This window comes from Cuculus canorus, chromosome 5 (genome assembly GCF_017976375.1).
Source record: "Cuculus canorus isolate bCucCan1 chromosome 5, bCucCan1.pri, whole genome shotgun sequence".
Classification (NCBI taxonomy): domain Eukaryota; kingdom Metazoa; phylum Chordata; class Aves; order Cuculiformes; family Cuculidae; genus Cuculus; species Cuculus canorus.
Genome location: NC_071405.1, coordinates 34,461,497 through 34,473,652, shown reverse-complemented (window position 1 = coordinate 34,473,652; position 12,156 = coordinate 34,461,497).

Below are 12,156 nucleotides of genomic sequence, written 5' to 3'. Positions count from 1 at the left end.
CTGTAGAAGTTTGTGAAAACTGGATTATCTCTGCCATTTTGTTGCCACTGACTGCATGTTTCTGTTCTTGCAGGCACCCCTAGTTGTGATGCATTTACTCATGTGTCAGCTGCAGAATTTGCCCGTCCAGGGATGGTGTTATGTATGAGATCTTTAGCAAATGCTGTACTAATTAACTTTGGTCCTAGAATGATGTTGCATGGTGCAGTGTGATGTTCCTGTTAGCCTTATCTTGAGAATTACAACTTGTACTGACCATAAGTCTATTTTTTTTCTGTTTAGCTCAGAGCTGCCCTCACACAGAATAGTGCATTCATAAGTTAGAAAAAAAATCCCCCAAGCATGCTACACATGGAGTCAGAATAAATTTAACTGTTTGACCTACAACAATTCTGTCATCATCAATTGACACGTTCTTCTTTCTTTTCTTGAAATAAAGCTTTTCCCCAGTGTTCTGGCAGTAACACAAGGGTTGCTTGGCAATGAAATAATCTTCAAAGCTAAGGCGTTCATGAAACAAACTCCCTTCTGGAAGAAAGTCAGGCAACTTGCATCAGATTTTTTATTATGGCTATGCTGCAAACAGAACTTATCAAGTATTTATAATTGTTTGAACAACATTTGGCCTCAAATAGGTGGATGTAGCTCATCATATTAATACTTTTTTCTTTAACAAAGGGGAAGAAATAGGCCACAAGTATTTCAGGAGCTCAAGGAATCATGTAGAGTGATAAACTTACTAAATACAACATGACAAAAAAGGCTTTGTTGTTTTTATTTTTCCAAAAGTCAAAGTGGTAAACTTTCTGGCTAAAGAATAGGAAGGAAAGGTGGAGATCAAGGAGGACATTGCTGTGGTTAAAGGATGCCATTGCACCAAAGGCAGTTACCTGAAGTTCAGATTAGAAAAAGGAAATGGCACTGTAGGATCAAAGACTGGATACATCAATCAAATCTTTTTGTTATTGGCTGTACCAGACTTTCCTCCTCACTCTCTCTTATATATGTATTTACTCTTTATCTTCTATTCTGAATGGATATAACTTTTTATGCTACTGAGAAGTAGAAAGCGCTTAGATGAACATGTGAGAGATAGGAACATGGGTAACTGCTACTGAATTTTTGTTAGGTGGTACTTTTCTGGGCAGCTTCATTCTTGACATGCATTAGTTATTCTTCATAGAGGGTTTTAGGAATGCTTTTTAGGGGTGGGAAGTTAGAAAATAGATAGACCCCCATTTGAGCTTTTTACTCGTTGACTGCTAGAGGACACATGGAAACAGTTTAGTGTTGACTAAAGGAAAGGCAGCATCATGCTTTTGAGAGTATCTTATAAAAGATCACTGTTCTTGGGTGCAGATAATAATATGAGGACATTTAAAGATTTTGAGATTGGCGTTAAATACTGTGACAAAGGAACATGAGAAGGGTTGGTGCTGTATTTTCATTATAGTACTTATAAAACCTTAAAGCTTTTTATGTGGAATCACATGTCATTTATATACATCTGCTCAGATTTTGAAGGCACAATGCATAAAACCAGTGTTAAACACTGGATAGAGCAAAGCTTTGTTTTTTCCTCTGCAGGAGACCTGTAAGCTGTTTGTACGTCAGAATTATTAAAATATCATTACAGAGTTTTCTGAATAATGGTAGGTAGGTTGCTTTCTCACAGCAGGTCCTGAAGGCAGAGCAAAATGTCTATCCTGTGTTGAGTAGAAAAATGTGTGTCAAAATCTCTTAGATATCATCAAGCACCACTAGAAGCTGTGCTGTATTAGAGGATTAGGAATGTACATCTGACAGCCAAAGTCCTGATACAACTGAGGCTCAGTTACATTTTATGAAATGAGTTTAAGGGCTGTAGATAATGTATGAGTTGTTTGAAGAAGCAAGACAGATACTTTAAGTTTACTAAAGCTCATCAGTGGGATTTTTTTGGGAGGTTTTGGTTGGCTGGTTTATTTCCGGTGTTGCCATTGGACAAAACTTTACTGCCTGGGGAAGAAGAAGAGATGGATACACGATGTAGAAGATACTCCTTAGAAGACCGTAAACAGTGTAACATGCATACAGACTATTTCAGATGATGGATCGTTTTCATGACCACTTTATAGCAGTTCTTCATACCCCTCACATTGTTAAGAGTGCTCTCGATGCTACAGCTTATCATCTGTACGTCATCTTACATCTTATCATCTTACCATCTTACATCTTATCTATCCTAAGAAAGCTTCCTCAAGAGTTGAGTAAGAAAGGGAAACATTTTCTCTTCTGATTTTACTTTAATTCTATTTTGACAATCTCTTCCATGACAGCTTTTGTGAACACTACTGGGGAAAAAAAAGTTTGTTGCATAATTCAGTCTTGAGAGTGAATTGAGCTTGAGGAAAAGTGTTGAATTTCCCAGTCTGTGGTCTGTGGGTTTTGTTATTGACTGCTCACATGGATTTAAAGTCCTGTCTCTGCAGTCAGTGATTTTTATCTCCCCTTTGGATGCTGCAATTCTGTCTAGCTTTCCATCTCTTAATACCAGCTGTCTGATTTTGCGAATAAACATATAAGGAATTGTCAAAGGACCTCCCTGCTACCAAAGGCAGCCATAACTATCATGCTACACCAAGCTCCTTTTTAGCTGCTCTTCTGCATATATCTGTGCAACTGTAAACCAGAGTTTGACGCTGGGCCTGGGTGTTGGAGCAACTCCACTGAAAGCTGATGAAGTCAGCACACTGAGTATGAAACCATCTTTTCTGACTTCTAAGGTTTGGTGGGGGTTTTTTCCCATTCTTGGGGATGCTATTTATGGGACTTTGCCTTAATGTTTCCCTGTTGATGCTGCTTTTATTATGGGAATTTTAATCTTGCATAAAGAGCAAAAGTTTTGTACTTTACATTGGACTATTGTTTAGAAAGAGGGAATATGCTGAAAAGAGTGTTCCTGTGTTAACTTGGACAACCTCTGCACTGTTCTTTTCTGAGGCACTGTTCCTTATAGCCTCCCCTCAATTGCTGGAACATCCAAATGAAAATTTGATGTCAGAAAAGAATCCCCTGAAAATGGAGTGATAACAAGATAGGAGTTGGTCCTGTACTTTATGTATCTACAGTCAAGAAGAAACAAAAAAAATCTTTATATCATTTGTGTATTTGTAAATGCATAAAAAAATAGAACTATTTTCTGCAATGTGGAATGACAATGAGATAAATGTCACTGAAAATAGATTGTTCAGGAAAAAGATGTGATAGGAGTCTATCTAATATTCAGGACTATATATAAAACCCGAACCAGGCTTAGTAAACTTTAAAACCATTGAATAAAGTAAATGTTATTATCTCTAAAGTACTTTTTTCTAGTTCAGGAAGCAGAATCATCTGGAACAAAAATGAGTCCCCAAATTGATATCATACTGTCTAGAAGAACTTTTATATAATTAACTCTTACTGATGGTTTCACTGAGTGGTACAGTTAATATGAGTAAATGTATAAGAGCTCAGTCATAACATGGACTGCAGAAAAACTCTGCTAACGTATTTCCACTCAGTTGCTTACAGCTACATGTTACTATTACCCAACCAAAAGAAGGAATAAAGTTGTTTTGTGGTTTTATGCCTTATAGCTTGATGAGTTTGTAAGAGAATGCTAAGAAAGTAGCTTTCAGTGAGGAGGATGTTGTCCCTTGTTTTTCAACCTTAAAACCTTACAGAACCTTCAGTTAAACAGGAAAAAAATCATCCCAAAGAAAACCTTTTTTGATTTCTAGTACTTTAATGCTTTGCAAATTATAGTTGTCACTAGCGTTTCTGTAGTCACGGCCATCTTTGAAAGGTAGTTAAATTTAGAAGATGCTTTTAATCAAGTGGTAAATCAGATGGGATTTGCTTGCAAGTAAAACAAATCCACAAGTTCCCCTGTGGATTTACGAAAAGGTTTATTCCTTTTAGATCTACCTTTAGTTCAGGTTATGTGCTCTATAACATAATCAGATAAGCTAGAGTCAATCCAGAAGGCAGTAGTAATTAAAAATATTTGATTAATTGCATCAAGAATATGATTTCTGTTATGTATTCTTGAAGTAGGAAGTTTAGAAACAATAACAGAATACATGAATTAATATTATAGAATTGTAGAATGGTTTGAGTTGGAAGGGAACTTAAAGGTCATCCAGCTCCAACCCTCTGCTATGGGCAGGGACGCCTTCCACTGGATCAGGCTGCCCAAGGCCCCATCCAGCCTGGCCTTGAACACCTCCAGAGATGGGGCAGCCGCAACTTCCCTTGGCAACCTGTGCCAGGAACTCACCACCCTCAATATTAGTGTGGTTTTGAGGATTCACTTGGACAGGAAGTTCAGCTTTTGTATTACAAGAATCTGAAAAGTCCAGGTGGCCTCATTTAGCACATTTTGTTTGAGATCCACGGTCTCTAGTTAATACGTTCATGAGCAGACATGGGCTGAGGTCATTTTTGCTAAAGAAAGTGCATGGATAGAGAGGGCAAATGGTGATCCCTTCCTCTTCAGGTCTGTTGCAGACCAGTATTTTCTCGGTCAAAGTTGTTCCTTTATTTTAAACAGGAAAATGTTAAGATGAGTTATTTTCAGTATCATTGGAGTTCTTAATTTTTTTAAAGGCATTTGCTGCTTTATTTCTATATCTTATTGGACATACCTAAAAAAAGAAAAATCTGGAAGAAGAAGGGATGAGGAAGTTATGAATTTGGATTTTGGCAGTAAATATCTGTAGATCTACCTATTATTTTTTCTATGCTAACTAAATTTTGGAGAAAATGTGAGCACGGTAATGTTCTTTCAAGTATGGTGTCCCAGCAGGCATGTTTGACCTTTGGGATCAGGCCACTGTGTTTGAGGTGAGGGATAATTGAATGGTTTCTTGAGAGGGTTGCTCAATATTCTCCTTTCATAAGAAAAGAACAGGATGAAGCAGAACAGTGACATGGCTTTAAGCCACAATTTATATAGTATTTAGTGCAAGCAAATACCTTATCTCCTTGAGAACCACTCTTAACTGTTCTAAGGGTAATTATGTTTGCCATGGCTCTGACAACACTGAGGGCAGAAATTGCTTTGTATATGTGTTTCAGAAAGGGAGGAGGGAATGAGATGGTGCAGATCTCTTTCTGGATCTCATTAAGAAATGCCGAACAACAAAAGGCTTAATAAGATAACCACTTTAATAGGAGAATAAGAAGAGGGATATAGACAGTAAGTCTTGCATCCCTTTGTGCTGCAGTGAATAGAGCCTGGATGGATTTTCCTGTGGTGTGCTCTGCAGAGCAGCTCCCATCCATGGAGAGAAGCTCTCCCTTGTTATCATCCAAGCTATTATACAATTTCCTTACAAGGAAGCTACTTTTTCCTAAAGGACACTCACATGAGAGCCTGCTGCTGTGTTTCTAGATACAAGGAGAGCCAGGTGGGTAGAATAGTCGCTGGGAGCTGCCCACGGCTTCTTTGTGGTCACCTGGCCAAGCCTGTCCTGCAGCAGAGGATCTGCAAGCATCACACAGCCGGACAAATACACTGTATGTACAGCATTGTGCTGCACAGCACTGGCCTGAGCTTGCTTCTATTCACTGTTAGGTGGATCACTGGACTTGCAGCGGTTCCTAGGTCAGGGTGGCGAATACACCCCAGGTGTATAACTTAATCATGTGGGTTATTAAATTGTGACCATCTCTAGTAGAGGATAGCATTTTGTTAAAATTTTCCTTTCTCCTGGGTATTCAATGGATGTTTTCAAAGTGTGTTTGGCCTATGAGCTGACAGCATGTGTGCAAGTGTAGGGACTTAACCTGTTTTTGCTGTTGATGTGACATTATGCTGATTTTTAGGAAAAAAATTGTGTAATTTGTCCAGCTTCCTTTTTTGGAAGCTTCCTTGTCTTGACTATTTTTGTAATACTTCTGGAGAATGTCTCACGTTCGTGACAGTTCTGGGCTCAAAGTAGAGCTTGGGTGTGTAATCCCTTTTCCTGCAAGTGTGAATTCAAATCAGAATTGAAACACACACACGTACATTGATACAAGCAGGAGAATACTTCTGGTTTTAATTAAAGGGGACAATCCATATCCCTAAATTTAGGTGCTTCCCAAATATCCCTCTTAATCTAGACTGTGTATAGTTACAGTCCTGGACTGCTTGTTTGAGTAAAGATTCTCAAATCTTTGGCTAGAGATGAAAAATTTTATCCTGAACCAGCTTTGGTAAGACCTAAGTTGGTCAAAGCCTTGTTACAAAGTAAAGACATGTCAGATATATTATTGTTCTATTTCTTCTCTTTCTCTTCTCTTTTGCTTAATTCACAGGAAGAAGGAGATTAAAGAATCCCATCTGAACGTGATATCTTGGCCTCAGTGTAACTTACGGTTCCTCAGTGCAATGGCTGCTGGCCTTCTGTTCCCGTGCAATTACAGGACCCAGTGTTTGGCATAAATCTGCATAAGACAGCAAGAGTTTTATAGGTAGCTTGGACATCTCTCTTCCCAACAGACTAACAAACAACTTCTTTTTCTATTGCAGTTGAAACATCGGGTAAATAAATGAGCTGTGCTGCTCAATGAGATACTTTTGAAAACAGGTAAGATATTTCTTTGGCATAGGAATAACTTAAACTTATTACTGAGGCCCCATGTGTAAATTATTTTCTTCAAGACTTACTGGCAACACAGTGATACACGCTTTGATGAAAAGAGCAGTGAGGTTTTTTAATATATCTCTTTGTGATGCTGAGGCAATAGACTGCAGTTTCCTTTATTGGTTGTAATAATTACAACCTGTACCTTAGAACAGTTTTTCTTCCATCCTCTGATCAGTTCTCCAAACACTTGGGAGCTATTTTTTCTTCTCTGAGGATGTTCTGATAAAGATGATGCTATGTGGTAGGTCCTGGCCACCTGCTTTACTTGCTCATGTGAATGCTTTCTTGAGTCATACTCCCAAAATATATTGTTGCCTAAATCCAGGGAAGACTGGCAATAGGTAGCAGTTGAACTTTCATATTATACCAGAGTTTACGTTAAAAATGTACTCCTACAAAAGACCAGTGTCTGGAAACCATAGGTGTTGTTTGCTAAGAAACAAAGAGTGGTACACCCCTGTGTTTCCTGTGTGAAAAGGGTTTTCTCTTGCTATTAATTACTCCAGGAAGAAAAATCCACAGTAGAGCACTACACAGGGATTAATTTGAGATTCATTACTTGGTACTTATTAAATATTGAAGTTGTCACAGAAACATTGCCCATCCTGTATCACCTACTGTTAGCTTTGAGAGCCATGTTAATTCTTCTTTAGGCGTTGTGAATTTTCAGTTCTTTTCAATGGATTAATATATTTTTAGCCAAACTGATTAAGGTTACTTTAGCAAAGTAGGGGGCACAGGGTGTCTGTAGGTGGGCTGTTAAATTGTTTTATGAGCCAGAACCTGTGGGCAAAAGACTCCTGGTCTTGGCTCTGTGGAATATGATGTGAGCAGAATGCTGTTACATTGAGATCTTGTCGTTTTGTCTACCACGTCTTTTGATTTTGATCTCCTGGAAGAGTGTCTGTCTTTAGGAGAGGATTCTAAATGGTATTGCAGGAGGATAATGGGGTCCACCTTTCAGTTTGGAGGAAACAGAGGGTAGACATAAAATACTGTGCTGATCCTCGCACTCTTCTAGGCGGTCTCTGCAATGATACTTGGAGTGTGCTGATTCCAGCAAGCTCTTCAGTCAGTAACTGAGCTATTTTGAATTTTTTTGAGGCATGTGCCTGTTCCCATGGATTATGGGTGAAGGTAGATGGCCTTTTTTCCCCATAAGAAGGTGGAAGGTGAAGAATGTATTATCCATCCTGTACTTGTGCTGTTTGGAATAACTGACTAGAGCAGGACTTGGAAAAACAACTTAGGGTCACAGGGAGAAACACAGTAAATTGACAACGTGATGCTTTTGCAAATAGGTAAATGTGATTCTGCAGCTTAGGATCAGGAATATTACATAGAAAACAAGAGGCATAATTATCCTGATACAAAATTGCGGAGGCTTAATCTAATGCAAGTTTTGAATACTGCAGTTTCAGGTGTAGACAAACTGAAGAGTCTACAGAAAAGAGAAACAAAAAAAAAAAGTCTTTGAAAACAATGTTTTGTAAGCATGACCTGTGAGCAAATGCTGAAAGAAATAGGATATTTTAAGCTTAATCTTTTCACTGTAGAAAAGTTTGTTAGGTTTTCTGGATACTTGAAATAGAAAATGAGCATGATTACATAGAAATGTGGGACAAAATATAATCAACTCAACAAATAGTAAAGAAAATGCATTTTTCTATGCAATAGAAGGTGGTAAAAATGAATAAGGAAGAAATTCAAGTGAGCAATACATTTTTGTCTTTAATGCAAATGGTGCAAGAGCACTTTGTCACTGAATCACAGAATCACCAGGTTGGAAAGGACCTCTTGGATCATCGAGTCCAACCATTCCTATCAGCTACTAAACCATGCCCCTGAGCACCTCATCCACCTGCCTTTTAAACACCTCCAGGGAAGGTGACTCAACCACCTCCCTGGGCAGCCTCTGACAGTGCCCAATGACCCTTTCTGTGAAATTTTTTTTTTCTGATGTCCGGTCTGAACCTCCCCTGGCGGAGCTTGAGGCCTTTCCCCCTTGTCCTGTCCCCTGACACTTAGGAGAAAAGGCCAGCTCCCTCCTTTCTACAACCTCCTTTCAGGTAGTTGTAGAGAGCAATAAGGTCTCCCCTCAGCCTCCTTTTCTCCAGGCTAAATAATCCCAGCTCTCTCAGCCAGTCCTCATAAGACTTGTTCTCCAGCCCCTTCATTACCAGCTTCATTGCTCTTCTCTGGACACGCTCCAGAGCCTCGACATCCTTCTTGTGGTGAGGAGCCCAGAACTGAACACAGTATTCAAGGTGCGGTCTCACCAGTGCTGAGTACAGAGGGAGAATAACCTCCCTAGACCTGATGGTCACACCATTTCTGATACAAGCCAAGATGCCATTGGCCTTCTTGGCCACCTGGGCACACTGCTGGCTCATGTGCAGTGGGCTGTCAACCAACACCCCCGGGTCCTTCTCCTCCAAGCAGCTTTCTAGCCATTCTTCCCCCAGTCTGTAGCACTGCATAGGGTTGTTGTGCCCCAAGTGCAGGACCCGGCATCTGGCCTTGTTAAACCTCATGCCATTGGTCTCAGCCCATTGGTCCAGCCTGTTAAGATCCCTTTGCAGAGCCTCCCTACCCTCCATCCACGCTTCCACCCAACTTAGTGTCATCCGCAAACTTGCTGAGGGTGCAATCAATGCCTTCATCCAGGTCATTGATAAAGATATTGAACAGGGCTGGACCCACTACCAAGCCCTGAGGAACCCCACTTGTGACTGGCCTCCAGCTGGAGTTAACTCCATTTACCACCACTCTCTGGGCTCGGCCATCCAACCAGGAGAGTGTGTGCCTGTCCAGACCAGAGGCTGACATTTTCTGAAGCAGAATGCTCTGAGACACTGTGTCAAAGGCTTTACTAAAGTCCAAGAAGACTACATCCACAGCCTTTCCCTCATCCAGTAGTTGAGTCATTTTGTCATAGAAGGTGATCAGGTTAGTTCGGCAAGACCTGCCCTTTGTGAACCTATGTTGACTGGACCTGATCACCCGGTTCTCTTGCATGTGCTTCATGATAGCACTCAAGGTCACCTGTTCCGTGACTTTCCCTGGCACTAAGGTCAGACTGACAGGCCTGTAGTTTCCTGGGTCCTCCCTCCAACCCTTCTTGAAGATGGGTATGACATCAGCCAGCCTCCAGTCCAGGGGAACTTCCCCAGTCAGCCAGGACTGCTGGAAGATGATGGAAAGGGGTTTGGAAAGCACATCTACAAGCTCCCGCAATACACTTGGATGGATCCCATCTGGCCCCATAAACTTGTGCGTGTCTAATTGGGCAAATAAGTCTCTAACCACCTCCTCTTGGATCATGGGAGCTTTGTTCTGCTCCTCTAACTCCTGGGTATGTACACACAGGGAACAACTTTCGTTACTACTAAAGACTGAGGCAAAGAAGGCATTAAGTACCTTAGCCTTGTCCTTATCCTTTGTCACAGTTGTTACCTTTGTATCGAATAAGGACTGAATATTCTCCCTGGTCCTCCTTTTATTGTTAATGTATTTATAGAAAGATTTTTTGTTATCTTTCTTGTTGTCATGATGTCTTAGAGTAGTTTAGTTAAGCAAAAGTTTATTTTCATTTAAAATACTTTTTTCTTGCGTAAATACGCATGCCTTGGCAGTTGCTGTTGAATACATATTAAGCTTAGACAAAACATAAAGCTTGTCTTAATTGTTTCAAAAACAGCCCATCTCAGAACATTTAACATTCAGTGCAATTCCCAATGAATTCATTATGGTGACTATCTTTACCCTGCATAACAGCCTTTAGTCATAAAGTTTGGTAAAAGCAAAGTAATCTGTATAGGTGCTTGTACCTGATATTGGTGCAGTAAGAACATTTCAGTAGATTGCAGCAGTTGGTTCTGAAATTTGTTTGTCTGTGTGTAGTTTGGGGATTTTAGTTCCAGTTAGATCTCATCTAGTCCCCTGGACAATAGGTTTCCATTTGTAAATGCAGTTCAGACCTGACCAATTAACCACTGATAGCTTCAAAGTCCCAGTGGGGTTGGAGAGCATTTAGTGGATAGCTGGAGCATAATTCACTTCCCTCAGAAACAAATTTATTTTATTCACATTAACTTTGAACTGTCCTGGTGTACAGTAAGCATGGATAATTAGGGATTCTCTTCAGTACTGTACTGTTGAATTGAACCAAAGGATTAGAAGTTGAAATCTTTACAGTTCCTCCTTCTAATTCACACAGTGGACATCTCTAACTTATGACACTTTCTTTTTTTGTTTTTAAAAAGCAAAATTATTAAACCAGACAAGTACTCCTACTTTTCAGTACATACTTTATCACACTACAAATGTGAGCAAACTAAGGAATCTGTGATATGATTTTTTTCATTGGTAGTTCTCAATACTCATAAAACAAGGAGAAATTCTGATAACATATAAGCACAATGTTTTTCCAAGTGCACATCTTTCTGTCACAGGAGTTCTTTAACATTTGATGAATGTATATAAAATATACGGTAAAGACCTCAGTACTTAACAGGTCAAGATTCACATTGAGTTATGGGAATACATAGAGGTGTATTTGTTTGAATGTAGAAACAGAGCCTTCTGACTCAATCTGCTGCTTCTCACATTGGGAACTAGAATTGCTTATCATATGTTAATTAACTTACTATAGCCTTACATAGTTAGAGTGTAACTTCTTGAGCTGGCAGTTTCTGAACTTAACATGGTATTCATAGTTTGTATCTGAATCCAATTTTCCCTCTGTTCATTATGGTACAACCAGAGTTGGATGAGAAATGTCTTTCCAATTTTTTGAAATTTTGAGGAATTTCATGATAACTGCTGTTTGATTGTGGGCAGAAAATGTGCCTTTTTTTCAGAATGTTTTGAGGATTTCTGTTTTTGCTAACAAAAATGGGTCTGTCTTCATTTAGCCAAAGATGTTGGTAGTTAGAACACATCTTGGGAAGAGAGGACCCTGAATCAAATGGCTTATACCTCCTTCTAAGTAAGTTTCCTCACAGCTAGTTTTGCTATATGCAGCTGAAAGGAAGGAATAAAGACCTACCTTTTAATTTTTTTTCCTTCCCTGGTCTACAGAAAGTTTATTTTTCTTATTAATATTCCTAAACCAGACAAACAGATTGGCATTTCCTTACAGGAACTTGTTCAGTTAAAGCGTTCCTGGCAATTTACATTGCAGTCTCTCAAAGGCTTTGGCAGACTAAGAGGGGAGCAGGACTTTTCTATTCTAGCCCCAGATGGTGGACTTGGGTTAGGTAGCAAGATTCTTCTTCCTCCCTTGAGACCCAAGATGACTTTCCATTTCTCTGTCTATGTTGTTGTATTTTTGTGGTTTTTTTTTTTTCCCCTCTTGTGCAGTTCATAAAATCTTTACTTAAAGACATGAAGGGTTGATCATCTGCTTTCCCCAGGAGTCTGAACTCTTCAGGCCTAGACTCCTTGTTGCCATTGGGGCAGAAGGGCTTATACAGGTTTGCTTGCTGCAGATGTG